Source organism: Dendrobates tinctorius, unplaced genomic scaffold, assembly GCF_039654945.1.
Source record: "Dendrobates tinctorius isolate UK_male_01 unplaced genomic scaffold, ASM3965494v1 ptg000250l, whole genome shotgun sequence".
In the NCBI taxonomy this organism is placed as follows: Eukaryota; Metazoa; Chordata; class Amphibia; order Anura; family Dendrobatidae; genus Dendrobates; species Dendrobates tinctorius.
In genome coordinates this window covers 22,634,352-22,657,005 of record NW_027361917.1, presented here as the reverse complement: position 1 = coordinate 22,657,005, position 22,654 = coordinate 22,634,352, and the positions used below count along the sequence as shown (strand labels likewise).

General features: G+C 48.7%; 49 non-coding genes across 49 annotated transcripts; all 49 read right to left on the bottom strand.

Annotated features, from left to right (window-relative positions):
- Positions 1-192: 192 nt before the first annotated feature.
- Positions 193-308, bottom strand: LOC141064391 (U5 spliceosomal RNA). The gene has a single exon (XR_012225607.1). It is a non-coding gene; the product is annotated as a U5 spliceosomal RNA (small nuclear RNA).
- Positions 309-622: 314 nt separating this feature from the next.
- Positions 623-738, bottom strand: LOC141064246 (U5 spliceosomal RNA). Its single transcript, XR_012225476.1, has one exon. It is a non-coding gene; the product is annotated as a U5 spliceosomal RNA (small nuclear RNA).
- A 307-nt stretch (positions 739-1,045) lies between these two features.
- On the bottom strand, positions 1,046-1,161 carry LOC141065174 (U5 spliceosomal RNA). The gene has a single exon (XR_012226315.1). It is a non-coding gene; the product is annotated as a U5 spliceosomal RNA (small nuclear RNA).
- Positions 1,162-1,474: 313 nt separating this feature from the next.
- On the bottom strand, positions 1,475-1,590 carry LOC141064967 (U5 spliceosomal RNA). Its single transcript, XR_012226124.1, has one exon. It is a non-coding gene; the product is annotated as a U5 spliceosomal RNA (small nuclear RNA).
- Positions 1,591-1,904: 314 nt separating this feature from the next.
- LOC141063769 (U5 spliceosomal RNA) lies at positions 1,905-2,020 on the bottom strand. Its single transcript, XR_012225048.1, has one exon. It is a non-coding gene; the product is annotated as a U5 spliceosomal RNA (small nuclear RNA).
- A 314-nt stretch (positions 2,021-2,334) lies between these two features.
- LOC141064673 (U5 spliceosomal RNA) lies at positions 2,335-2,450 on the bottom strand. The gene has a single exon (XR_012225862.1). It is a non-coding gene; the product is annotated as a U5 spliceosomal RNA (small nuclear RNA).
- Positions 2,451-2,764: 314 nt separating this feature from the next.
- LOC141065125 (U5 spliceosomal RNA) lies at positions 2,765-2,880 on the bottom strand. Its single transcript, XR_012226268.1, has one exon. It is a non-coding gene; the product is annotated as a U5 spliceosomal RNA (small nuclear RNA).
- A 314-nt stretch (positions 2,881-3,194) lies between these two features.
- On the bottom strand, positions 3,195-3,310 carry LOC141063624 (U5 spliceosomal RNA). The gene has a single exon (XR_012224917.1). It is a non-coding gene; the product is annotated as a U5 spliceosomal RNA (small nuclear RNA).
- Positions 3,311-3,624: 314 nt separating this feature from the next.
- Positions 3,625-3,740, bottom strand: LOC141064748 (U5 spliceosomal RNA). Its single transcript, XR_012225930.1, has one exon. It is a non-coding gene; the product is annotated as a U5 spliceosomal RNA (small nuclear RNA).
- A 314-nt stretch (positions 3,741-4,054) lies between these two features.
- LOC141064844 (U5 spliceosomal RNA) lies at positions 4,055-4,170 on the bottom strand. Its single transcript, XR_012226014.1, has one exon. It is a non-coding gene; the product is annotated as a U5 spliceosomal RNA (small nuclear RNA).
- A 314-nt stretch (positions 4,171-4,484) lies between these two features.
- On the bottom strand, positions 4,485-4,600 carry LOC141065116 (U5 spliceosomal RNA). Its single transcript, XR_012226260.1, has one exon. It is a non-coding gene; the product is annotated as a U5 spliceosomal RNA (small nuclear RNA).
- A 314-nt stretch (positions 4,601-4,914) lies between these two features.
- LOC141063885 (U5 spliceosomal RNA) lies at positions 4,915-5,030 on the bottom strand. The gene has a single exon (XR_012225151.1). It is a non-coding gene; the product is annotated as a U5 spliceosomal RNA (small nuclear RNA).
- Positions 5,031-5,344: 314 nt separating this feature from the next.
- LOC141065162 (U5 spliceosomal RNA) lies at positions 5,345-5,460 on the bottom strand. Its single transcript, XR_012226304.1, has one exon. It is a non-coding gene; the product is annotated as a U5 spliceosomal RNA (small nuclear RNA).
- A 314-nt stretch (positions 5,461-5,774) lies between these two features.
- Positions 5,775-5,890, bottom strand: LOC141065133 (U5 spliceosomal RNA). The gene has a single exon (XR_012226276.1). It is a non-coding gene; the product is annotated as a U5 spliceosomal RNA (small nuclear RNA).
- A 314-nt stretch (positions 5,891-6,204) lies between these two features.
- LOC141065205 (U5 spliceosomal RNA) lies at positions 6,205-6,320 on the bottom strand. The gene has a single exon (XR_012226343.1). It is a non-coding gene; the product is annotated as a U5 spliceosomal RNA (small nuclear RNA).
- A 314-nt stretch (positions 6,321-6,634) lies between these two features.
- LOC141063829 (U5 spliceosomal RNA) lies at positions 6,635-6,750 on the bottom strand. Its single transcript, XR_012225101.1, has one exon. It is a non-coding gene; the product is annotated as a U5 spliceosomal RNA (small nuclear RNA).
- A 314-nt stretch (positions 6,751-7,064) lies between these two features.
- LOC141064679 (U5 spliceosomal RNA) lies at positions 7,065-7,180 on the bottom strand. The gene has a single exon (XR_012225868.1). It is a non-coding gene; the product is annotated as a U5 spliceosomal RNA (small nuclear RNA).
- A 314-nt stretch (positions 7,181-7,494) lies between these two features.
- Positions 7,495-7,610, bottom strand: LOC141063888 (U5 spliceosomal RNA). Its single transcript, XR_012225154.1, has one exon. It is a non-coding gene; the product is annotated as a U5 spliceosomal RNA (small nuclear RNA).
- Positions 7,611-7,924: 314 nt separating this feature from the next.
- On the bottom strand, positions 7,925-8,040 carry LOC141064143 (U5 spliceosomal RNA). Its single transcript, XR_012225382.1, has one exon. It is a non-coding gene; the product is annotated as a U5 spliceosomal RNA (small nuclear RNA).
- A 312-nt stretch (positions 8,041-8,352) lies between these two features.
- Positions 8,353-8,468, bottom strand: LOC141065030 (U5 spliceosomal RNA). The gene has a single exon (XR_012226182.1). It is a non-coding gene; the product is annotated as a U5 spliceosomal RNA (small nuclear RNA).
- A 314-nt stretch (positions 8,469-8,782) lies between these two features.
- Positions 8,783-8,898, bottom strand: LOC141064335 (U5 spliceosomal RNA). Its single transcript, XR_012225556.1, has one exon. It is a non-coding gene; the product is annotated as a U5 spliceosomal RNA (small nuclear RNA).
- A 314-nt stretch (positions 8,899-9,212) lies between these two features.
- On the bottom strand, positions 9,213-9,328 carry LOC141064478 (U5 spliceosomal RNA). Its single transcript, XR_012225686.1, has one exon. It is a non-coding gene; the product is annotated as a U5 spliceosomal RNA (small nuclear RNA).
- Positions 9,329-9,642: 314 nt separating this feature from the next.
- On the bottom strand, positions 9,643-9,758 carry LOC141064032 (U5 spliceosomal RNA). Its single transcript, XR_012225284.1, has one exon. It is a non-coding gene; the product is annotated as a U5 spliceosomal RNA (small nuclear RNA).
- Positions 9,759-10,072: 314 nt separating this feature from the next.
- LOC141064720 (U5 spliceosomal RNA) lies at positions 10,073-10,189 on the bottom strand. Its single transcript, XR_012225905.1, has one exon. It is a non-coding gene; the product is annotated as a U5 spliceosomal RNA (small nuclear RNA).
- Positions 10,190-10,503: 314 nt separating this feature from the next.
- Positions 10,504-10,619, bottom strand: LOC141064640 (U5 spliceosomal RNA). Its single transcript, XR_012225832.1, has one exon. It is a non-coding gene; the product is annotated as a U5 spliceosomal RNA (small nuclear RNA).
- Positions 10,620-10,933: 314 nt separating this feature from the next.
- LOC141064540 (U5 spliceosomal RNA) lies at positions 10,934-11,049 on the bottom strand. The gene has a single exon (XR_012225741.1). It is a non-coding gene; the product is annotated as a U5 spliceosomal RNA (small nuclear RNA).
- Positions 11,050-11,356: 307 nt separating this feature from the next.
- On the bottom strand, positions 11,357-11,472 carry LOC141065204 (U5 spliceosomal RNA). Its single transcript, XR_012226342.1, has one exon. It is a non-coding gene; the product is annotated as a U5 spliceosomal RNA (small nuclear RNA).
- Positions 11,473-11,786: 314 nt separating this feature from the next.
- On the bottom strand, positions 11,787-11,902 carry LOC141064517 (U5 spliceosomal RNA). The gene has a single exon (XR_012225720.1). It is a non-coding gene; the product is annotated as a U5 spliceosomal RNA (small nuclear RNA).
- Positions 11,903-12,209: 307 nt separating this feature from the next.
- On the bottom strand, positions 12,210-12,325 carry LOC141064339 (U5 spliceosomal RNA). Its single transcript, XR_012225559.1, has one exon. It is a non-coding gene; the product is annotated as a U5 spliceosomal RNA (small nuclear RNA).
- Positions 12,326-12,639: 314 nt separating this feature from the next.
- Positions 12,640-12,755, bottom strand: LOC141064344 (U5 spliceosomal RNA). The gene has a single exon (XR_012225564.1). It is a non-coding gene; the product is annotated as a U5 spliceosomal RNA (small nuclear RNA).
- Positions 12,756-13,069: 314 nt separating this feature from the next.
- Positions 13,070-13,185, bottom strand: LOC141064460 (U5 spliceosomal RNA). The gene has a single exon (XR_012225669.1). It is a non-coding gene; the product is annotated as a U5 spliceosomal RNA (small nuclear RNA).
- Positions 13,186-13,499: 314 nt separating this feature from the next.
- On the bottom strand, positions 13,500-13,615 carry LOC141064353 (U5 spliceosomal RNA). The gene has a single exon (XR_012225572.1). It is a non-coding gene; the product is annotated as a U5 spliceosomal RNA (small nuclear RNA).
- A 557-nt stretch (positions 13,616-14,172) lies between these two features.
- LOC141064687 (U5 spliceosomal RNA) lies at positions 14,173-14,288 on the bottom strand. Its single transcript, XR_012225875.1, has one exon. It is a non-coding gene; the product is annotated as a U5 spliceosomal RNA (small nuclear RNA).
- Positions 14,289-14,595: 307 nt separating this feature from the next.
- On the bottom strand, positions 14,596-14,711 carry LOC141064278 (U5 spliceosomal RNA). The gene has a single exon (XR_012225505.1). It is a non-coding gene; the product is annotated as a U5 spliceosomal RNA (small nuclear RNA).
- Positions 14,712-15,025: 314 nt separating this feature from the next.
- On the bottom strand, positions 15,026-15,141 carry LOC141064017 (U5 spliceosomal RNA). The gene has a single exon (XR_012225270.1). It is a non-coding gene; the product is annotated as a U5 spliceosomal RNA (small nuclear RNA).
- A 314-nt stretch (positions 15,142-15,455) lies between these two features.
- Positions 15,456-15,571, bottom strand: LOC141064396 (U5 spliceosomal RNA). The gene has a single exon (XR_012225611.1). It is a non-coding gene; the product is annotated as a U5 spliceosomal RNA (small nuclear RNA).
- Positions 15,572-15,883: 312 nt separating this feature from the next.
- LOC141064623 (U5 spliceosomal RNA) lies at positions 15,884-15,999 on the bottom strand. Its single transcript, XR_012225817.1, has one exon. It is a non-coding gene; the product is annotated as a U5 spliceosomal RNA (small nuclear RNA).
- A 314-nt stretch (positions 16,000-16,313) lies between these two features.
- LOC141064542 (U5 spliceosomal RNA) lies at positions 16,314-16,429 on the bottom strand. The gene has a single exon (XR_012225743.1). It is a non-coding gene; the product is annotated as a U5 spliceosomal RNA (small nuclear RNA).
- Positions 16,430-16,743: 314 nt separating this feature from the next.
- Positions 16,744-16,859, bottom strand: LOC141065124 (U5 spliceosomal RNA). Its single transcript, XR_012226267.1, has one exon. It is a non-coding gene; the product is annotated as a U5 spliceosomal RNA (small nuclear RNA).
- A 314-nt stretch (positions 16,860-17,173) lies between these two features.
- Positions 17,174-17,289, bottom strand: LOC141065243 (U5 spliceosomal RNA). Its single transcript, XR_012226377.1, has one exon. It is a non-coding gene; the product is annotated as a U5 spliceosomal RNA (small nuclear RNA).
- Positions 17,290-17,603: 314 nt separating this feature from the next.
- On the bottom strand, positions 17,604-17,719 carry LOC141063705 (U5 spliceosomal RNA). The gene has a single exon (XR_012224990.1). It is a non-coding gene; the product is annotated as a U5 spliceosomal RNA (small nuclear RNA).
- Positions 17,720-18,026: 307 nt separating this feature from the next.
- Positions 18,027-18,142, bottom strand: LOC141065108 (U5 spliceosomal RNA). Its single transcript, XR_012226253.1, has one exon. It is a non-coding gene; the product is annotated as a U5 spliceosomal RNA (small nuclear RNA).
- A 314-nt stretch (positions 18,143-18,456) lies between these two features.
- LOC141064893 (U5 spliceosomal RNA) lies at positions 18,457-18,572 on the bottom strand. Its single transcript, XR_012226058.1, has one exon. It is a non-coding gene; the product is annotated as a U5 spliceosomal RNA (small nuclear RNA).
- Positions 18,573-18,887: 315 nt separating this feature from the next.
- LOC141064644 (U5 spliceosomal RNA) lies at positions 18,888-19,003 on the bottom strand. The gene has a single exon (XR_012225836.1). It is a non-coding gene; the product is annotated as a U5 spliceosomal RNA (small nuclear RNA).
- Positions 19,004-19,317: 314 nt separating this feature from the next.
- LOC141064914 (U5 spliceosomal RNA) lies at positions 19,318-19,433 on the bottom strand. Its single transcript, XR_012226077.1, has one exon. It is a non-coding gene; the product is annotated as a U5 spliceosomal RNA (small nuclear RNA).
- Positions 19,434-19,747: 314 nt separating this feature from the next.
- Positions 19,748-19,863, bottom strand: LOC141064522 (U5 spliceosomal RNA). Its single transcript, XR_012225725.1, has one exon. It is a non-coding gene; the product is annotated as a U5 spliceosomal RNA (small nuclear RNA).
- A 1,811-nt stretch (positions 19,864-21,674) lies between these two features.
- LOC141064519 (U5 spliceosomal RNA) lies at positions 21,675-21,788 on the bottom strand. The gene has a single exon (XR_012225722.1). It is a non-coding gene; the product is annotated as a U5 spliceosomal RNA (small nuclear RNA).
- Positions 21,789-22,102: 314 nt separating this feature from the next.
- Positions 22,103-22,218, bottom strand: LOC141064922 (U5 spliceosomal RNA). The gene has a single exon (XR_012226085.1). It is a non-coding gene; the product is annotated as a U5 spliceosomal RNA (small nuclear RNA).
- Positions 22,219-22,532: 314 nt separating this feature from the next.
- Positions 22,533-22,648, bottom strand: LOC141065009 (U5 spliceosomal RNA). Its single transcript, XR_012226163.1, has one exon. It is a non-coding gene; the product is annotated as a U5 spliceosomal RNA (small nuclear RNA).
- Between the last annotated feature and the right edge of the window lie 6 nt (positions 22,649-22,654).

The following is a 22,654-nucleotide window of genomic DNA, read 5'->3' as shown; positions in this document are numbered from 1 at the left end:
CATTTTCCACAGGCTGCTCCGTGTTCAGCTCCATCGTGCTGCCAGAGAGTCACATGTCCCGCTGCCTGGAAAAAGGCCATCCAGAGCTACAATATTCAAATGAGAGACATTTCCCAGCAGCTCCAGAGTACAGTCTCCCACCAAAACCCCACCCACTCATTCCTTCTTTCTGTTGTTGAACCCATTTAAGGAAGTCCCAGCAAGCTGGAGCGTGCAAAAATTGCCACAAAACTCAGTTTTGCTTCTCTCCACAGAAATCTTTAATAAAAGGCGAAAGATTTTTACATTCTGAAGAGAAGCCAGAGTATACTGGGCAAGGGCTTCCTCCTGACCTTCCACCATGGGCACAGCCCTCATTTGGCCCAGGGAGACCACCTAGAAGTGGGTGCGTGGTTTGGCTATAGAATAACAAAAACGGCAACACACAGCCCATTTTCCGCAGGCTGCTCCATGTTCAGCTCCATCTTGCTGCCAGAGAGTCACATGTCCCGCTGCCTGGAAGAAGGCCATCCACTGCTACAATATTCAAATGAGAGACATTTCCCAGCAGCCCCAGAGTACAGTCTCCCACCAAAACCCCACCCACTCATTCCTTCATTCTGTTGTTGAACCCATTTAAGGAAGCCCCAGCAAGCTGGAGCGTGCAAAAATTGCCACAAAATTCAGTTTTGCTTTTCTCCACGGAAATCTTTAGTAAAAGGCGAAAGATTTTTACGTTCTGAAGAGAAGCCAGAGTACACTGGGCAAGGGCTTCCTCCTGACCTACCACCATGGGCACAGCCCTCATTTGGCCCAGGGAGACCACCTAGAAGTGGGTGCATGGTTTGGCTATGGAAAAACAAAAACGGCAACACACAGGCCATTTTCCGCAGGCTGCTCCGTGTTCAGCTCCATCTTGCTGCCAGATTGTCACCTGTCCCACTGCCTGGAAGAACGCCATCCACTGCTACAATATTCAAATGAGAGACATTTCCCAGCAGCCCCAGAGTACAGTCTCCCACCAAAACCCCACCCACTCATTCCTTCATTCTGTTGTTGAACTCATAGCGCCAGCAAGCTGGAGCGTGCAAAAATTGCCACAAAACTCAGTTTTGCTTCTCTCCACGGAAATCTTTAGTAAAAGGCGAAAGATTTTTACGTTCTGAAGAAAAGCCAGAGTATACTGGGCAAGGGCTTCCTACTGACCTACCACCATGGGCACAGCCCTCATTTGGCCCAGGGAGACCACCTAGAAGTGGGTGCGTGGTTTGGCTATGGAAAAACAAAAACGGCAACACACAGCCCATTTTCCGCAGGCTGCTCTGTGTTCAGCTCCATCCTGCTGCCAGAGAGTCACATGTCCCGCTGCCTGGAAGAAGGCCATCCACTGCTACAATATTCAAATGAAAGACATTTCCCAGCAGCCCCATAGTACAGTTTCCCACCAAAATCCACCCACTCATTCCTTCATTCTGTTGTTGAACCCATTTAAGGAAGCCCCAGCAAGCTGGAGCGTGCAAAAATTGCCACAAAACTCAGTTTTGTTTCTCTCCACGGAAATCTTTAGTAAAAGGCGAAAGATTTTTACGTTCTGAAGAGAAGCCAGAGTATACTGGGCAAGTGCTTCCTCCTGACCTAACACCATGGGCACAGCCCTCATTTGGCCCAGGGAGACCACCTAGAAGTGGGTGAGTGGTTTGGCTATGGAAAAACAAAAACGGAAACACACAGCCCATTTTCCGCAGGCTGCTCCGTGTTCAGCTCCATCCTGCTGCCAGAAAGTCACATGTCCCGCTGCCTGGAAGAAGGCCATCCACTGCTACAATATTCAAATGAGAGGCATCTCCCATCAGCCCCAGAGTACAGTCTCCCACCCAAACCCCACCCACTCATTCCTTCATTCTGTTGTTGAACCCATTTAAGGTAGCCCCAGCAAGCTGGAGCATGCAAAAATTGCCACAAAACTCAGTTTTGCTTCTCTCCACGGAAATCTTTAGTAAAAAGCGAAAGATTTTTACGTTCTGAAGAAAAGCCAGAGTATACTGGTCAAGGGCTTCCTCCTGACCTACCACCATGTGCACAGCCCTCATTTGGCCCAGGGAGACCACCTAGAAGTGGGTGCTTGGTTTGGCTATGGAAAAACAAAAATGGCAACACACAGCCCATTTTCCACAGGCTGCTCCATGTTCAGCTCCATCGTGCTGCCAGAGAGTCACATGTCCCGCTGCCTGGAAAAAGGCCATCCAGAGCTGCAATATTCAAATGAGAAACATTTCCCAGCAGCCCCAGAGTACAGTCTCCCACCAAAACCCCACCCACTCATTCCTTCATTCTGTTGTTGAACCCATTTAAGGAAGTCCCAGCAAGCTGGAGCGTGCAAAAATTGCCACAAAACTCAGTTTTGCTTCTCTCCACAGAAATCTTTAATAAAAGGCGAAAGATTTTTACATTCTTAAGAGAAGCCAGAGTATACTGGGCAAGGGCTTCCTCCTGACCTACCACCATGGGCACAGCCCTCATTTGGCCCAGGGAGACCACCTAGAAGTGGGTGCGTGGTTTGGCTATAGAAAAACAAAAACGGCAACACACAGCCCATTTTCCGCAGGCTGCTCCATGTTCAGCTCCATCTTGCTGCCAGAGAGTCACATGTCCCGCTGCCTGGAAGAAGGCCATCCACTGCTACAATATTCAAATGAGAGACATTTCCCAGCAGCCCCAGAGTACAGTCCCCCACCAAAACCCCACCCACTCATTCCTTCATTCTGTTGTTGAACCCATTTAAGGAAGCCCCAGCAAGCTGGAGCGTGCAAAAATTGCCACAAAATTCAGTTTTGCTTCTCTCCACGGAAATCTTTAGTAAAAGGCGAAAGATTTTTACGTTCTGAAGAGAAGCCAGAGTATGCTGGGCAAGTGCTTGCTCCTGACCTACCACCATGGGCACAGCCCTCATTTGGCACAGGGAGACCACCTAGAAGTGGGTGCGTGGTTTGGCTATGGAAAAACAAAAACAGCAACACACAGCCCATTTTCCGCAGGCTGCTCCGTGTTCAGCTCCATCGTGCTGCCAGAGAGTCACATGTCCCGCTGCCTAGAAGAATGCCATCCACTGCTACAATATTCAAATGAGAGACAGATCCCAGCAGCCCCAGAGTACAGTCTCCCACCAAAACCCCACCCGCTCATTCCTTCATTCTGTTGTTGAACCCATTTAAGGAAGCCCCAGCAAGCTGGAGCATGCAAAAATTTCCACAAAACTCAGGTTTGCTTCTCTCCACGGAAATCTTTAGTAAAAGGCGAAAGATTTTTACGTTCTGAAGAGAAAACAGAGTATACTGGGCAAGGGCTTCCTCCTGACCTACCACCATGGGCACAGCCCTCATTTGGCCCAGGGAGACCACCTAGAAGTGGGTGCATGGTTTGGCTATGGAAAAACAAAAATGGCAACACACAGCCCATTTTCCGCAGGCTGCTCCGTGTTCAGCTCCATCGTGCTGCCAGAGAGTGACATGTCCCGTTGCCTGGAAGAAGGCCATCCACTGCTACAATATTCAAATGAGAGACATTTCCCAGCAGCCCCAGAGTACAGTCTCCCACCAAAACCCCACCCACTCATTCCTTCTTTCTGTTGTTGAACCCATTTAAGGAAGTCCCAGCAAGCTGGAGCGTGCAAAAATTGCCACAAAACTCAGTTTTGCTTCTCTCCACTGAAATCTTTAATAAAAGGCGAAAGATTTTTACATTCTTAAGAGAATCCAGAGTATACTGGGCAAGGGCTTCATCCTGACCTACCACCATGGGCACAGCCCTCATTTGGCCCAGGGAGACCACCTAGAAGTGGGTGCGTGGTTTGGCTATAGAAAAACAAAAACGGCAACACACAGCCCATTTTCCGCAGGCTGCTCCATGTTCAGCTCCATCTTGCTGCCAGAGAGTCACATGTCCCGCTGCCTGGAAGAAGGCCATCCACTGCTACAATATTCAAATGAGAGGCATCTCCCATCAGCCCCAGAGTACAGTCTCCCACCAAAACCCCACCCACTCATTCCTTCATTCTGTTGTTGAACCCATTTAAGGAAACCCCAGCAAGCTGGAGAGTGCAAAAATTGCCACAAAACTCAGTTTTGCTTCTCTCCACGGAAATCTTTAGTAAAAGGCGAAAGATTTTTACGTTCTGAAGAGAAGCCAGAGTATACTGGGCAAGTGCTTCCTCCTGACCTAACACCATGGGCACAGCCCTCATTTGGCCCAGGGAGACCACCTAGAAGTGGGTGCGTGGTTTGGCTATGGAAAAACAAAAACGGCAACACACAGCCCATTTTCCGCAGGCTGCTCTGTGTTCAGCTCCATCCTGCTGCCAGAAAGTCACATGTCCCGCTGCCTGGAAGAAGGCCATCCACTGCTACAATATTCAAATGAGAGGCATCTCCCATCAGCCCCAGAGTACAGTCTCCCACCAAAACCCCACCCACTCATTCCTTCATTCTGTTGTTGAACCCATTTAAGAAAGCCCCAGCAAGCTGGAGCGTGCAAAAATTGCCACAAAGCTCAGTTTTGCTTCTCTCCACGGAAATCTTTAGTAAAAGGCGAAAGATTTTTACGTTTTGAAGAGAAACCAGAGTATACTGGGCAAGGGTTCCCTCCTGACCTACCACCATGGGCACAGCCGTCATTTGGCCCAGGGAGACCACCTAGAAGTGGGTGCGTGGTTTGGCTATGGAAAAACAAATATGGCAACACACAGCCCATTTTCCGCAGGCTGCTCCGTGTTCAGCTTCATCCTGCTGCCAGAAACTCACATGTCCCGCTGCCTGGAAGAAGGCCATCCACTGCTACAATATTCAAATGAGAGGCATCTCCCATCAGCCCAAGAGTACAGTCTCCCACCAAAACCCCACCCACTCATTCCTTCATTCTGTTGTTGAACCCAGTTAAGATAGCCCCAGCAAGCTGGAGCGTTCAAAAATTGCCACAAAACTCAGTTTTGCTTCTCTCCACGGAAATCTTTAGTAAAAGGTGAAAGATTTTTACGTTCTAAAAAGAAGCCAGAGTATACTGGGCAAGAGTTTCCTCCTGACCTACCACCATGGACGCAGCCCTCATTTGGCCCAGGGAGACCACTTAGAAGTGGGTGCGTGGTTTGGCTATGGAAAAACAAAAACGGCAACACACAGCCCATTTTCTGCAGGCTGCTCCGTGTTCAGCTCCATCCTGCTGCCAGAGAGTCACATGTCCCGCTGCCTGGAAGAATGCCATCCACTGATACAATATTCAAATGAGAGGCATTTCCCATCAGCCCCAGAATACAGTCTCCCACCAAAACCCCACCCACTTATTCCTTCATTCTGTTGTTGAACCCATTTAAGGAAGCCCCAGCAAGCTGGAGCGTGCATAAATTGTCACAAAACTCAGTTTTGCTTCTCTCCACGGAAATCTTTAGTAAAAGGCGAAAGATTTTTACGTTCTGAAGAGAAACCAGAGTGTACTGGGAAAATGCTTCCTCCTGACCTACCACCATGGGCACAGCCCTCATTTGGCCCAGGGAGACCACCTAGAAGTGGGTGCGTGGTTTTGCTATGGAAAAACAAAAACGGCAACACACAGCCCATTTTCCGCAGGCTGCTCCGTGTTCAGCTCCATCGTGCTGCCAGAGAGTCACATGTCCAGCTGCCTGGAAGAAGGCCATCCACTGCTACAATATTCAAATGAGAGACATTTCCCAGCAGCCCCAGAGTACAGTCTCCCACCAAAACCCCACCCACTCATTCCTTCATTCTGTTGTTGAACCCATTTAAGGAAGCCCCAGCAAGCTGGAGCGTGCAAAAATTGCCACAAAACTCAGTTTTGCTTCTCTCCACGGAAATCTTTAGTAAAAGGCGAAAGATTTTTACGTTCTGAAGAGAAGCCAGAGTATACTGGGCAAGGGCTTCCTCCTGACCTACCACCATGGGCACAGCTCTCATTTGGCCTAGGGAGTCCACCTAGAAGTGGGTACGTGGTTTGGCTATGGAAAAACTAAAACGGCAACACACAGCCCATTTTCCGCTGGCTGCTCCATGTTCAGCTCCATCTTGCTGCCAGAGAGTCACATGTCCCGCTGCCTGGAAGCAGGCCATCCACTGCTACAATATTCAAATGAGAGACATTTCCCAGCAGCCCCAGAGTACAGTCTCCCACCAAAACCCCACCCACTCATTCCTTCATTCTGTTGTTGAACCCATTTAAGGAAGCCCCAACAAGCTGGAGCGTGCAAAAATTGCCACAAAATTCAGTTTTGCTTCTCTCCACGGAAATCTTTAGTAAAAGGCGAAAGATTTTTACGTTCTGAAGAGAAGCCTGAGTATACTGGGCAAGGACTTCCTCCTGACCTACCACCATGGGCACAGCTCTCATTTGGCCTAGGGAGACCACCTAGAAGTGGGTACGTGGTTTGGCTATGGAAAAACAAAAGCGGCAACACACAGCCCATTTTCCGCAGGCTGCTCCGTGTTCAGCTCCATCCTGCTGCCAGAAAGTCACATGTCCCGCTGCCTGGAAGAAGGCCATCCACTGCTACAATATTCAAATGAGAGGCATCTCCCATCAGCCCCAGAGTACAGTCTCCCACCAAAACCCCACCCACTCATTCCTTCATTCTGTTGTTGAACCCATTTAAGGAAGCCCCAGCAAGCTGGAGCGTGCAAAAATTGCCAGAAAACTCAGTTTTGCTTCTCTCCACCGAAATCTTTAGTAAAAGGCAAAAGATTTTTACGTTCTGAAGAAAAGCCAGAGTATACTGGGCAAAGGCTTCCTCCAGACCTACCAACATGGCCGCAACCCTCATTAGGCCCAGGGAGACCACCTAGAAGTGGGTGCGTGGTTTTGCTATGGAAAAACAAAAACGGCAACACACAGCCCATTTTGCACAGGTTGCTCCGTGTTCAGCTCCATCGTGCTGCCAGAGAGTCACATGTCCCGCTGCCTGGAAGAAGGCCATCCAGAGCTACAATATTCAAATGAGAGAAATTTCCCAGCAGCCCCAGAGTACAGTCTCCCACCAAAACCCCACCCATTCATTCCTTCATTCTGTTGTTGAAGCCATTTAAGGAAGTCCCAGCAAGCTGGAGCATGCAAAAATTGCCACAAAACTCAGTTTTGCTTCTCTCCAGGGAAATCTTTAATAAAAGGTGAAAGATTTTTACAATCTGAAGAGAAGCCAGAGTATACTGGGCAAGGGCTTCCTCCTGACCTACCACCATGGGCACAGCCCTCATTTGACCCAGGGAGACCACCTAGAAGTGGGTGCGTGGTTTGGCTATGGAAAAACAAAAACGGCAACGCACAGCCCATTTTCCGCAGGCTGCTCCATGTTCAGCTCCATCTTGCTGCCAGAGAGTCACATGTCCCGCTGCCTGGAAGAAGGCCATCCACTGCTACAATATTCAAATGAGAGACATTTCCCAGCAGCCCCAGAGTACAGTCTCCCACCAAAACCACACCCACTCATTCCTTCATTCTGTTGTTGAACCCATTTAAGGAAGCCCCAGCAAGCTGGAGCGTGCAAAAATTGCCACAAAATTCAGATTTGCTTCTCTCCACGGAAATCTTTAGTAAAAGGCGAAAGATTTTTACGTTCTGAAGAGGAGCCAGAGTATACTGGGCAAGGGCTTCCTCCTGACCTACCACCATGGGCACAGCCCTCATTTGGCCCAGGGAGACCACCTAGAAGTGGGTGCGTGGTTTGGCTATGGAAAAACAAAAACGGCAACACACAGCCCATTTTCCGCAGGCTGCTCCGTGTTCAGCTCCATCGTGCTGCCAGAGAGTCACATGTCCCGCTGCCTAGAAGAATGCCATCCACTGCTACAATATTCAAATAAGAGACAGATCCCAGCAGCCCCAGAGTACAGTCTCCCACCAAAACCCCACCCACTCATTCCTTCATTCTGTTGTTGAACCCATTTAAGGAAGCCCCAGCAAGCTGGAGCATGCAAAAATTTCCACAAAACTCAGGTTTGCTTCTCTCCACGGAAATCTTTAGTAGAAGGCGAAAGGTTTTTACGTTCTGAAGAGAAGCCAGAGTATACTGAGCAAGGGCTTCCTCCTGACCTACCACCATGGGCACAGCCCTCATTTGGCCCAGGGAGACCACCTAGAAGTGGGTGCGTGGTTTGGCTATGGAAAAACAAAAACAGCAACACAGCCCATTTTCCGCAGGCTGCTCCGTGTTCAGCTCCATCCTGCTGCCAGAGAGTCACATGTCCCGCTGCCTTGAAGAAGGCCATCCACTGCTACAATATTCAAATGAGAGACAGATCCCAGCAGCCCCAGAGGACAGTCTTCCACCAAAACCCCACCCACTCATTCCTTCATTCTGTTGTTGAACCCATTTAAGGAAGCCCCAGCAAGCTGGAGCATACAAAAATTGCCACAAAACTCAGGTTTGCTTCTCTCCACGGAAATCTTTAGTAAAAGACGAAAGATTTTTACGTTCTGAAGAGAAGCCAGAGTATACTGGGCAAGGGCTTCCTCCTGACCTACCACCATGGGCACAGCTCTCATTTGGCCTAGGGAGACCACCTAGAAGTGGGTACGTGGTTTGGCTATGGAAAAACAAAAACGGCAACACACAGCCCATTTTCCGCAGGCTGCTCCGTGTTCAGCTCCATCCTGCTGCCAGAAAGTCACATGTCCCGCTGCCTGGAAGAAGGCCATCCACTGCTACAATATTCAAATGAGAGGCATCTCCCATCAGCCCCAGAGTACAGTCTCCCACCAAAACCCCACCCACTCATTCCTTCATTCTGTTGTTGAACCCATTTAAGGAAGCCCCAGCAAGCTGGAGCGTGCAAAAATTGCCAGAAAACTCAGTTTTGCTTCTCTCTACCGAAATCTTTAGTAAAAGGCAAAAGATTTTTACGTTCTGAAGAAAAGCCAGAGTATAATGGGCAAAGGCTTCCTCCAGACCAACCAACATGGCCGCAACCCTCATTAGGCCCAGGGAGACCACCTAGAAGTGGGTGCGTGGTTTGGCTATGGAAAAACAAAAACGGCAACACACAGCCCATTTTCCGCAGGCTGCTCCGTGTTCAGCTCCATCGTGCTGCCAGAGAGTCACATGTCCCGCTGCCTAGAAGAAGGCCATCCACTGCTACAATATTCATATGAGAGACAGATCCCAGCAGCCCCAGAGTACAGTCTTCCACCAAAACCCCACCCACTCATTCCTTCATTCTGTTGTTGAACCCATTTAAGGAAGCCCCAGCAAGCTGGAGCATGCAAAAATTTCCACAAAACTCAGGTTTGCTTCTTTCCACGGAAATTTTTATTAAAAGGCGAAAGATTTTTACGTTCTGAAGAGAAGCCAGAGTATGCTGAGCAAGGGCTTCCTCCTGACCTACCACCATGGGCACAGCCCTCATTTGGCCCAGGGAGACCACCTAGAAGTGGGTGTGTGGTTTGGCTATGGAAAAACAAAAATGGCAACACACAGCCCATTTTCCGCAGGCTGCTCCGTGTTCAGCTCCATCGTGCTGCCAGAGAGTCACATGTCCCGTTGCCTGGAAGAAGGCCATCCACTGCTACAATATTCAAATGAGAGACATTTCCCAGCAGCCCCAGAGTACAGTCTCCCACCAAAACCCCACCCACTCATTCCTTCATTCTGTTGTTGAACCCATTTAAGGAAGCCCCAGCAAGCTGGAGCGTGCAAAAAATGCCAGAAAACTCAGTTTTGCTTCTCTCCACCGAAATCTTTAGTAAAAGGCAAAAGATTTTTACGTTCTGAAGAAAAGCCAGAGTATACTGGGCAAAGGCTTCCTCCAGACCTACCAACATGGCCGCTACCCTCATTAGGCCCAGGGAGACCACCTAGAAGTGGGTGCGTGGTTTTGCTATGGAAAAACAAAAACGGCAACACACAGCCCATTTTCCACAGGTTGCTCCGTGTTCAGCTCCATCCTGCTGCCAGAAAGTCACATGTCCCGCTGCCTGGAAGAAGGCCATCCACTGCTACAATATTCAAATGAGAGGCATCTCCCATCAGCCTCAGAGTACAGTCTCCCACCAAAACCCCACCCACTCATTCCTTCATTCTGTTGTTGAACCCATTTAAGGAAGCCCAAGCAAGCAGGAGCATGCAAAAATTTCCACAAAACTCAGGTTTGCTTCTCTCCACGGAAATCTTTAGTAAAAGGCGAAAGATTTTTTACATTCTGAAGAAACGCCAGAGTATACTGGGCAAAGGCTTCCTCCAGACCTACCAACATGGCCGCAACCCTCATTAGGCCCAGGGAGACCACCTAGAAGTGGGTGCGTGGTTTTGCTATGGAAAAACAAAAACGGCAACACACAGCCCATTTTCCACAGGCTGCTCCGTGTTCAGCTCCATCGTGCTGCCAGAGAGTCACATGTCACGCTGCCTGGAAAAAGGCCATCCAGAGCTACAATATTCAAATGAGAGACATTTCCCAGCAGCCCCAGAGTACAGTCTCCCACCAAAACCCCACCCACTCATTCCTTCATTCTGTTGTTGAACTCATTTAAGGAAGTCCCAGCAAGCTGGAGCGTGCAAAAATTGCCACAAACCTCAGTTTTGCTTCTCTCCACAGAAATCTTTAATAAAAGGCAAAAGATTTTTACATTCTGAAGAGAAGCCAGAGTATACTGGGCAAGGGCTTCCTCCTGACCTACCACCATGGGCACAGCCCTCATTTGGCCCAGGGAGACCACCTAGAAGTGGGTGCGTGGTTTGGCTATAGAAAAACAAAAACGGCAACACACAGCCCATTTTCCGCAGGCTGCTCCATGTTCAGCTCCATCTTGCTGCCAGAGAGTCACATGTCCCGCTGCCTGGAAGAAGGCCATCCACTGCTACAATATTCAAATGAGAGACATTTCCCAGCAGCCCCAGAGTACAGTCTCCCACCAAAAACCCACCCACTCATTCCTTCATTCTGTTGTTGAACCCATTTAAGGAAGCCCCAGCAAGCTGGAGCGTGCAAAAATTGCCACAAAATTCAGTTTTGCTTCTCTCCACGAAAATCTTTAGCAAAAGGCGAAAGATTTTTACGTTCTGAAGAGAAGCCAGAGTACACTGGGCAAGGGCTTCCTCCTGACCTACCACCATGGGCACAGCCCTCATTTGGCCCAGGGAGACCACCTAGAAGTGGGTGCGTGGTTTGGCTATGGAAAAACAAAAACGGCAACACACAGCCCATTTTCCGCAGGCTGCTCCGTGTTCAGGTCCATCTTGCTGCCAGATTGTCACCTGTCCCGCTGCCTGGAAGAACGCCATCCACTGCTACAATATTCAAATGAGAGACATTTCCCAGCAGCCCCAGAGTACAGTCTCCCACCAAAACCCCACCCACTCATTCCTTCATTCTGTTGTTGAACCCATAGCGCCAGCAAGCTGGAGCGTGCAAAAATTGCCACAAAACTCAGTTTTGCTTCTCTCCACGGAAATCTTTAGTAAAAGGCAAAAGATTTTTACGTTCTGAAGAAAAGCCAGAGTATACTGGGCAACGGCTTCCTACTGACCTACCACCATGGGCACAGCCCTCATTTGGCCCAGGGAGACCACCTAGAAGTGGGTGCGTGGTTTGGCTATGGAAAAACAAAAACGGCAACACACAGCCCATTTTCCGCAGGCTGCTCCGTGTTCAGCTCCATCGTGCTGCCAGAGAGTCACATGTCCCGCTGCCTGGAAAAAGGCCATCCAGAGCTACAATATTCAAATGAGAGACATTTCCCAGCAGCCCCAGAGTACAGTCTCCCACCAAAACCCCACCCACTCATTCCTTCATTCTGTTGTTGAACCCATTTAAGGAAGTCCCAGCAAGCTGGAGCGTGCAAAAATTGCCACAAATCTCAGTTTTGCTTCTCTCCACAGAAATCTTTAGTGAAAGGCGAAAGATTTTTACGTTCTGAAGAGAAGCCAGAGTATACTGGGCAAGGGCTTCCTCCTGACCTACCACCATGGGCACAGCCCTCATTTGGCCCAGGGAGACCACCTAGAAGTGGGTGCGTGGTTTGGCTATGGAAAAACAAAAACGGCAACACACAGCCCATTTTCCGCAGGCTGCTCCGTGTTCAGCTCCATCTTGCTGCCAGATTGTCACCTGTCCCGCTGCCTGGAAGAACGCCATCCACTGCTACAATATTCAATTGAGAGACATTTCCCAGCAGCCCCAGAGTACAGTCTCCCACAAAAACCCCACCCACTCATTCCTTCATTCTGTTGTTGAACCCATAGCGCCAGCAAGCTGGAGCGTGCAAAAATTGCCACAAAACTCAGTTTTGCTTCTCTCCACGGAAATCTTTAGTAAAATTCGAAAGATTTTTACGTTCTGAAGAGAAGCCAGAGTATACTGGGCACGTGCTTCATCCTGACCTAACACCATGGGCACAGCCCTCATTTGGCCCAGGGAGACCACCTAGAAGTGGGTGCGTGGTTTGGCTATGGAAAAACAAAAACGGAAACACACAGCCCATTTTCCGCAGGCTGCTCCGTGTTCAGCTCCATCCTGCTGCCAGAAAGTCACATGTCCCGCTGCCTGGAAGAAGGCCATCCACTGCTACAATATTCAAATGAGAGGCATCTCCCATCAGCCCCAGAGTACAGTCTCCCACCAAAACCCCACCCACTCATTCCTTCATTCTGTTGTTGAACCCATTTAAGGTAGCTCCAGCAAGCTGGAGCGTGAAAAAATTGCCCCAAAACTCAGTTTTGCTTCTCTCCACAGAAATCTTTAGTAAAAAGCGAAAGATTTTTACGTTCTGAAGAAAAGCCAGAGTATACTGGTCAAGGGCTTCCTCCTGACCTACCACCATGTGCACAGCCCTCATTTGGCCCAGGGAGACCACCTAGAAGTGGGTGCGTGGTTTGGCTATGGAAAAACAAAAATGGCAACACACAGCCCATTTTCCACAGGCTGCTCCGTGTTCAGCTCCATCGTGCTGCCAGAGAGTCACATGTCCCGCTGACTGAAAAAAGGCCATCCACGGCTACTATATTCAAATGAGAAACATTTCCCAGCAGCCCCAGAGTACAGTCTCCCACCAAAACCCCACCCACTCATTCCTTCATTCTGTTGTTAAACACATTTAAGGAAGCCCCAGCAAGCTGGAGCATGCAAAAATTAGCACAAAACTCAGTTTTGCTTCTCGCCACAGAAATCTTTAGTAAAAGGCAAAAGATTTTTAAGTTCTGTAGAAAAGCCAGAGTATACGGCGCAAGGGCTTCCTCCTGACCTACCACCATAGCCGCAGCCCTCATTTGGCCCAGGGAGACCACCTAGAAGTGGGTACGTGGTTTGGCTATGGAAAAACAAAAACGGCAACACACAGCCCATTTTCCGCAGTCTGCTCTGTGTTAACCTCCATCCTGCTGTCAGAGAGTCACATGTCCCGCTGCCTGGAAGAAGGCCATCCACTGCTACAATATTCAAATGAGAAGCATTTCCCATCAGCCCCAGAGTACAGGCTCCCACCAAAACCTCACCCACTAATTCTTTCATTCTGTTGTTGAACCCATTTAAGGAAGCCTCAGCAAGCTGGAGCATGCAAAAATTGCCACAAAACTCAGTTTTGCTTCTCTCCCCGGAAATCTTTAGTAAAAGGCGAAAGATTTTTACGTTCTGAAAAGAAGCCAGAGGATACTGGGCAAGGGCTTGCTCCTGACCTACCACCATGGGCACAGCCCTCATTTGGCCCAGGGAGACCACCTAGAAGTGGGTGCGTGGTTTGGCTATGGAAAAACAAAAACAGCAACACAGCCCATTTTCCGCAGGCTGCTCCGTGTTCAGCTCCATCGTGCTGCCAGAGAGTCACATGTCCCGCTGCCTAGAAGAAGGCCATCCACTGCTACAATATTCAAATGAGAGACAGATCCCAGCAGCCCCAGAGGACAGTCTCCCACCAAAACCCCACCCACTCATTCCTTCATTCTGTTGTTGAGCCCATTTAAGGAAGCCCCAGCAAGCTGGAGCGTGCAAAAATTGCCACAAAATTCAGTTTTGCTTCTCTCCACGGAAATCTGCTCCGTGTTCAGCTCCATCGTGCTGCCAGAGAGTCACATGTCCCGCTGCCTGGAAAAAGGCCATCCAGAGCTACAATATTCAAATGAGAGACATTTCCCAGCAGCCCCAGAGTACAGTCTCCCACCAAAACCCCACCCACTCATTCCTTCATTCTGTTGTTGAACCCATTTAAGGAAGTCCCAGCAAGCTGGAGCGTGCAAAAATTGCCACAAAACTCAGTTTTGCTTCTCTCCACAGAAATCTTTAATAAAAGGCAAAATATTTTTACATTCTGAAGAGAAGCCAGAGTATACTGGGCAAGGGCTTCCTCCTGACCTACCACCATGGGCACAGCCCTCATTTGGCCCAGGGAGACCACCTAGAAGTGGGTGCGTGGTTTGGCTATGGAAAAACAAAAACGGCAACACACAGCCCATTTTCCGCAGGCTGCTCCGTGTTCAGCTCCATCTTGCTGCCAGATTGTCACCTGTCCCGCTGCCTGGAAGAACGCCATCCACTGCTACAATATTCAAATGAGAGACATTTCCCAGCAGCCCCAGAGTACAGTCTCCCACCAAAACCCCACCCACTCATTCCTTCATTCTGTTGTTGAACCCATAGCGCCAGCAAGCTGGAGCGTGCAAAAAATGCCACAAAACTCAGTTTTGCTTCTCTCCACGGAAATCTTTAGTAAAATGCGAAAGATTTTTACGTTCTGAAGAAAAGCCAGAGTATACTGGTCAAGGGCTTCCTCCTGACCTACCACCATGTGCACAGCCCTCATTTGGCCCAGGGAGACCACCTAGAAGTGGGTGCGTGGTTTGGCTATGGAAAAACAAAAATGGCAACACACTGCCCATTTTCCACAGGCTGCTCCGTGTTCAGCTCCATCGTGCTGCCAGAGAGTCACATGTCTCGCTGACTGAAAAAAGGCCATCCACGGCTACTATATTCAAATGAGAAACATTTCCCAGCAGCCCCAGAGTACAGTCTCCCACCAAAACCCCACCCACTCATTACTTCATTCTGTTGTTAAACACATTTAAGGAAGCCCCAGCAAGCTGGAGCGTGCAAAAATTGCCACAAAACTCAGTTTTGCTTCTCTCCACAGAAATCTTTAGTAAAAGGCAAAAGATTTTTACGTTCTGTAGAAAAGCCAGAGTATACTGGGCAAGGGCTTCCTCCTGACCTACCACCATAGCCGCAGCCCTCATTTGGCCCAGGGAGACCACCTAGAAGTGGGTACGTGGTTTGGCTATGGAAAAACAAAAACGGCAACACACAGCCCATTTTCCGCAGTCTGCTCTGTGTTAAGCTCCATCCTGCTGTCAGATAGTCACATGTCCCGCTGCCTGGAAGAAGGCCATCCACTGCTACAATATTCAAATGAGAAGCAATTCCCATCAGCCCCAGAGTACAGGCTCCCACCAAAACCCCACCCACTAATTCTTTCATTCTGTTGTTGAACCCATTTAAGGAAGCCCCAGCAAGCTGGAGCATGCAAAAATTGCCACAAAACTCAGTTTTGCTTCTCTCCACGGAAATCATTAGTAAAAGGCGAAAGATTTTTACGTTCTGAAAAGAAGCCAGAGGATACTGGGCAAGGGCTTGCTCCTGACCTACCACCATGGGCACAGCCCTCATTTGGCCCAGGGAGACCACCTAGAAGTGGGTGCGTGGTTTGGCTATGGAAAAACAAAAACAGCAACACAGCCCATTTTCCGCAGGCTGCTCCGTGTTCAGCTCCACCGTGGTGCCAGAGAGTCTCATGTCCCGCTGCCTAGAAGAAGGCCATCCACTGCTACAATATTCAAATGAGAGACAGATCCCAGCAGCCCGAGAGGACAGTCTCGCACCAAAACCCCACCCACTCATTCCTTCATTCTGTTGTTGAACCCATTTAAGGATGCCCCAGCAAGCTGGAGCATGCAAAAATTGCCACAAAACTCAGGTTTGCTTCTCTCCACGGATATTTTTAATAAAAGGCGAAAGATTTTTACGTTCTGAAGAGAAGCCAGAGTATACTGGGCAAGGGCTTCCTCCTGACCTACCACCATGGGCACAGCCCTCATTTGGCCCAGGGAGACCACCTAGAAGTGGGTGCGTGGTTTGGCTATGGAAAAACAAAAATGGCAACACACAGCCCATTTTCCGCAGGCTGCTCCGTGTTCAGCTCCATCGTGCTGCCAGAGAGTCACATGTCCCGTTGCCTGAAAGAAGGCCATCCACTGCTACAATATTCAAATGAGAGACATTTCCCAGCAGCCCCAGAGTACAGTCTCCCACCAAAACCCCACCCACTCATTCCTTCATTCTGTTGTTGAACCCATTTAAGGAAGTCCCAGCAAGCTGGAGCGTGCAAAAATTGCCACAAAACTCAGTTTTGCTTCTCTCCACGGAAATCTTTAATAAAAGGCGAAAGATTTTTACATTCTGATGAAAAGCCAGAGTATACTGGGCAAGTGCTTCCTCCTGACCTACCACCATGGGCACAGCCCTCATTTGGCCCAGGGAGACCACCTAGAAGTGGGTGCGTGGTTTGGCTATGGAAAAACAAAAACGGCAACACACAGCCCATTTTCCGCTGGCTGCTCCATGTTCAGCTCCATCTTGCTGCCAGAGAGTCACATGTCCTGCTGCCTGGAAGAAGGCCATCCACTGCTACAATATTCAAATGAGAGACATTTCCCAGCAGCCCCAGAGTACAGTCTCCCACCAAAACCCCACCCACTTATTCCTTCATTCTGTTGTTGAACCCATTTAAGGAAGCCCCAGCAAGCTGGAGCGTGCAAAAATTGCCACAAAATTCAGTTTTGCTTCTCTCCACGGAAATCTTTAGTAAAAGGCGAAAGATTTTTACGTTCTGAAGAGAAGCCAGAGTATACTGGGCAAGGGCTTCCTCCTGACCTACCACCATGGGCACAGCCCTCATTTGGCCCAGGGAGACCACCTAGAAGTGGGTGCGTGGTTTGGCTATGGAAAAACAAAAACGGCAACACACAGCCCATTTTCCGCAGGCTGCTCCGTGTTCAGCTCCATCTTGCTGCCAGATTGTCACCTGTCCCGCTGTCTGGAAGAACGCCATCCACTGCTACAATATTCAAATGAGAGACATTTCCCAGCAGCCCCAGAGTACAGTCTCCCACCAAAACCCCACCCACTCATTCCTTCATTCTGTTGTTGAACCCATTTAAGGAAACCCCAGCAAGCTGGAGCGTGCAAAAATTGCCCCAAAACTCAGTTTTGCTTCTCTCCACGGAAATCTTTAGTAAAAGGCGAAAGATTTTTACATTCTGAAGAGAAGCCAGAGTATACTGGGCAAGGGCTTCCTCCTGACCTACCACCATGGGCACAGCTCTCATTTGGCCTAGGGAGACCACTTAGAAGTGGTTACGTGGTTTGGCTATGGAAAAACAAAAATGGCAACACACAGCCCATTTTCCGCAGGCTGCTCCGTGTTCAGCTCCATCCTGCTGCCAGAAAGTCACATGTCCCGCTGCCTGGAAGAAGGCCATCCACTGTTACAATATTCAAATGAGAGACATCTCCCAGCAGCCCCAGTGTACAGTCTCCCACCAAAACCCCACCCACTCATTCCTTCATTCTGTTGTTGAACCCATTTAAGGAAACCCCAGCAAGCTGGAGCGTGCAAAAATTGCCACAAAACTCAGTTTTGCTTCTCTCCACGGTAATCTTTAGTAAAAGGCGAAAGATTTTTACGTTCTGAAGAGAAGCCAGAGTATACTGGGCAAGGGCTTCCTCCTGACCTACCACCATGGGCACAGCCCTCATTTGGCCCAGGGAGACCACCTAGAAGTGGATGCATGGTTTGACTATGGAAAAACAAAAACGGCAACACACAGCCCATTTTCCGCAGGCTGCTCCGTGTTCAGCTCCATCCTGCTGCCAGAGAGTCACATGTCCCGCTGCCTGGAAGAAGGCCATCCACTGCTACAATATTCAAATGAGAGGCATTTCCCATAAGCCCCAGAGTACAGTCTCCCACCAAAACCCCACCCACTCATTCCTTCATTCTGTTGTTGAACCCATAGCGCCAGCAAGCTGGTGCGTGCAAAAATTGCCACAAAACTCAGATTTGCTTCTCTCCACGGAAATCTTTAGTAAAAGGCGAAAGATTTTTACGTTCTGAAGAAAAGCCAGAGTATACTGGGCAAGGGCTTCCTACTGACCTACCACCATGGGCACAGCCCTCATTTGGCCCAGGGAGACCACCTAGAAGTGGGTGCGTGGTTTGGCTATGGAAAAACAAAAACGGCAACACACAGCCCATTTTCCACAGGCTGCTCCGTGTTCAGCTCCATCGTGCTGCCAGAGAGTCACATGTCCCGCTGCCTGGAAGAAGGCCATCCACTGCTACATTATTCAAATGAGATACATTTCCCAGCAGCCCCAGAGTACAGTCTGCCACCAAAACCCCACCCACTCATTCCTTCATTTTGTTGTTGAACCCATTTAAGGAAGCCCCAGCAAGCTGGAGCGTGCAAAAATTGCCACAAAACTCAGTTTTGCTTCTCTCCACGGAAATCTTTAGTAAAAGGCGAAAGATTTTTACGTTCTGAAGAAAAGCCAGAGTATACTGCGCAAGGGCTTCCTCCTGACCTACCACCATGGCCGCAGCCCTCATTTGGCCCAGGGAGACCACCTAGAAGTGGGTGCGTGGTTTGGCTATGGAAAAACAAAAACGGCAACACACAGCCCATTTTCCGCAGGCTGCTCCGTGTTCAGCTCCATCCTGCTGCCAGAGAGTCTCATGTCCCGCTGCCTGGAAGAAGGCCATCCACTGCTAAAAAAATTCAAATGAGAGACATTTCCCAGCAGCCCCAGAGTACAGTCTCCCACCAAAACCCCACCCACTCATTCCTTCATTCTGTTGTTGAACCCATTTAAGGAAGCCCCAGCAAGCTGGATCTTGCAAAAATTGCCACAAAATTCAGTTCTGCTTCTCTCCACGGAAATCTTTAGTTAAAGGCGAAAGATTTTTACGTTCTGAAGAGGAGCCAGAGTATACTGGGCAAGGGCTTCCTCCTGACCTACCACCATGTGCACAGCCCTCATTTGGCCCAGGGAGACCACCTAGAAGTGGGTGCGTGGTTTGGCTATGGAAAAACAAAAACGGCAACACACAGCCCATTTTCCGCAGGCTGCTCCGTGTTCAGCTCCATCGTGCTGCTAGAGAGTCACATGTGCCGCTGCCTAGAAGAAGGCCATCCACTGCTACAATATTCAAATGAGAGACAGATCCCAGCAGCCCCAGAGTACAGTCTTCCACCAAAACCCCACCCACTCATTCCTTCATTCTGTTGTTGAACCCATTTAAGGAAGCTCCAGCAAGCTGGAGCATGCAAAAATTTCCACAAAACTCAGGTTTGCTTCTTTCCACGGAAATCTTTAGTAAAAGGCGAAAGATTTTTACGTTCTGAAGAGAAGCCAGAGTATACTGAGCAAGGGCTTCCTCCTGACCTACCACCATGGGCACAGCCCTCATTTGGCCCAGGGAGACCACCTAGAAGTGGGTGTGTGGTTTGGCTATGGAAAAACAAAAATGGCAACACACAGCCCATTTTCCGCAGGCTGCTCCGTGTTCAGCTCCATCGTGCTGCCAGAGAGTCACATGTCCCGTTGCCTGGAAGAAGGCCATCCACTGCTACAATATTCAAATGAGAGACATTTCCCAGGAGCCCCAGAGTACAGTCTCCCACCAAAACCCCACCCACTCATTCCTTCATTCTGTTGTTGAACCCATTTAAGGAAGCCCCAGCAAGCTGTAGCGTGCAAAAATTGCCAGAAAACTCAGTTTTGCTTCTCTCCACCGAAATCTTTAGTAAAAGGCAAAAGATTTTTACGTTCTATAGAAAAGCCAGAGTATACTGGGCAAAGGCTTCCTCCAGACCTACCAACATGGCCGCAACCCTCATTAGGCCCAGGGAGACCAACTAGAAGTGGGTGCGTGGTTTTGCTATGGAAAAACAAAAACGGCAACACACAGCCCATTTTCCACAGGCTGCTCCGTGTTCAGCTCCATCGTGCTGCCAGAGAGTCACATGTCCCGCTGCCTGGAAGAAGGCCATCCACTGCTACAATATTCAAGTGAGAGACATTTCCCAGCAGCCCCAGAGTACAGTCTCCCACCAAAACCCCACCCACTCATTCCATCATTCTGTTGTTGAACCCATTTAAGGAAGCCCCAGCAAGCTGGAGCGTGGAGTACTGAAGGAGATAGCAGAAGAAATTTCTGAACCACTCTCCATAATCTTTGAAAATTCTTGGAGAACAGGAGAAGTGCCAGAAGACTGGAGAAGAGCAAATGTTGTTCCTATCTTCAAAAAGGGGAAGAAGGTGGACCCAGGCAACTATAGGCCAGTGAGTCTGACTTCTATACCAGGAAAGATCTTTGAACAAATTATTAAACAACATGTAAGTCAATACCTGGATAAGAATGAAGTGATCAAACAGAGTCAGCATGGGTTTGTAACTAATAAGTCATGTCAGACTAACTTAATTTCCTTCTATGACGGTATCACTGATTGGGTGGATCAAGGAAATGCTGTAGATATAGTATATCTTGACTTCAGCAAAGCATTTGACAAAGTCTCTCATACAATCCTTATTGAAAAAATGACTAAGTATGGAATGGACAAGGCAACTGTTAGGTGGATTCATAGCTGGCTTAGTGATCGGACCCAAAGAGTGGTCGTAAATGGCTGCACATCCAGTTGGAAGAATGTCTCAAGTGGGGTACCACAGGGCTCTGTCCTGGGCCCTGTATTGTTCAACATCTTTATCAACGATTTAGATGAAGGAATTGAGGGTAAACTGATTAAATTTGCTGATGACACAAAGCTAGGAGGGATAGCTAATTCTAGAGAAGAGAGAGAGAGGATTCAAAAAGATTTAAATAAACTGGAGAAGTGGGCAGTAACTAACAGAATGGTTTTTAACAGGGAGAAATGCAAAGTACTACATCTGGGCAATAAAAATGAAAAAAGCATATATAGAATGGGAGGAATAGGGCTAAGTGACAGCACATGTGAAAAAGACTTGGGTATACTAATAGATCACAGACTGAATATGAGTCAACAGTGTGATGCAGCAGCAAAAAAGGCAAATGCAGTTCTAGGATGTATTAACAGAAGCATACAGTCTAGATCACGTGAAGTCATTATTTCCCTCTACTCCTCTTTGGTCAGACCACATCTGGAATATTGTGTCCAGTTTTGGGCACCACATTTTAAAAAAGACATCAACAAACTGGAGCAAGTTCAGAAAAGAGCGACCAGAATGGTGACCGGTCTGCAAACCCTGTCTTATGAGGAAAGGTTGCAGGATTTGGGAATGTTTAGTTTGCAAAAGAGAAGACTGAGAGGAGACTTAATTGCTGTCTACAAATATCTAAAGGGCTGTCACATTGTAGAAGGATCAACTTTATTCTCATTTGCACAAGGAAAGACTAGAAGCAATGGGATGAAACTGAATGGGAGGAGACACAGATTAGATATTAGAAAAAACTTTTTGACAGTTAGAGTGATCAATGAGTGGAACAGGCTGCCACGAGAAGTGGTGAGTTCTCCTTCAATGGAAGTCTTCAAACAGAGGCTGGACAGACATCTGATTGGGATGATTTAGCGAATCCTGCTTTGAGCAGGGGGTTGGACCAGATGGCCCAGGAGGTCCCTTCCAACTCTACGATTCTATGACTCTAAAAATTGCCACAAAATTCAGTTTTGCTTCTCTCCACGGAAATCTTTAGTAAAAGGCGAAAGATTTTTACGTTCTGAAGAGAAGCCAGAGTATACTGGGCAAGGGCTTCCTCCTGACCTACCACCATGGGCACAGCCCTCATTTGGCCCAGGGAGACCACCTAGAAGTGGGTGCGTGGTTTGGCTATGGAAAAACAAAAACGGCAACACACAGCCCATTTTCCGCAGGCTGCTCCGTGTTCAGCTCCATCTTGCTGCCAGATTGTCACCTGTCCCGCTGCCTGGAAGAACGCCATCCACTGCTACAATATTCAAATGAGAGACATTTCCCAGCAGCCCCAGAGTACAGTCTCCCACCAAAACCCCACCCACTCATTCCTTCATTCTGTTGTTGAACCCATTTAAGGAAGCCCCAGCAAGCTGGAACGTGCAAAAATTGCCAAAAAACTCAGTTTTGCTTCTCTCCACGGAAATCTTTAGTAAAAGGCGAAAGATTTTTACGTTCTGAAGAAAAGCCAGAGTATACTGCGCAAGGGCTTCCTCCTGACCTACCACCATGGCCGCAGCCCTCATTTGGCCCAGGGAGACCACCTAGAAGTGGGTGCGTGGTTTGGCGATTTAAAAACAAAAACGGCAACACACAGCCCATTTTCCGCAGGCTGCTCCGTGTTCAGCTCCATCCTGCTGCCAGAGCGTCACGTGTCCCGCTGACTGAAAAAAGGCCATCCACGGCTACTATATTCAAATGAGAAACATTTCCCAGCAGCCCCAGAGTACAGTCTCCCACCAAAACCCCACCCACTCATTCCTTCATTCTGTTGTTAAACCCATTTAAGGAAGCCCCAGCAAGCTGGAGCGTGCAAAAATTGGCACAATACTCAGTTTTGCTTCTCTCCACGGAAATCTTTAGTAAAAGGCAAAAGATTTTTACGTTCTGTAGAAAAGCCAGAGTATACGGCG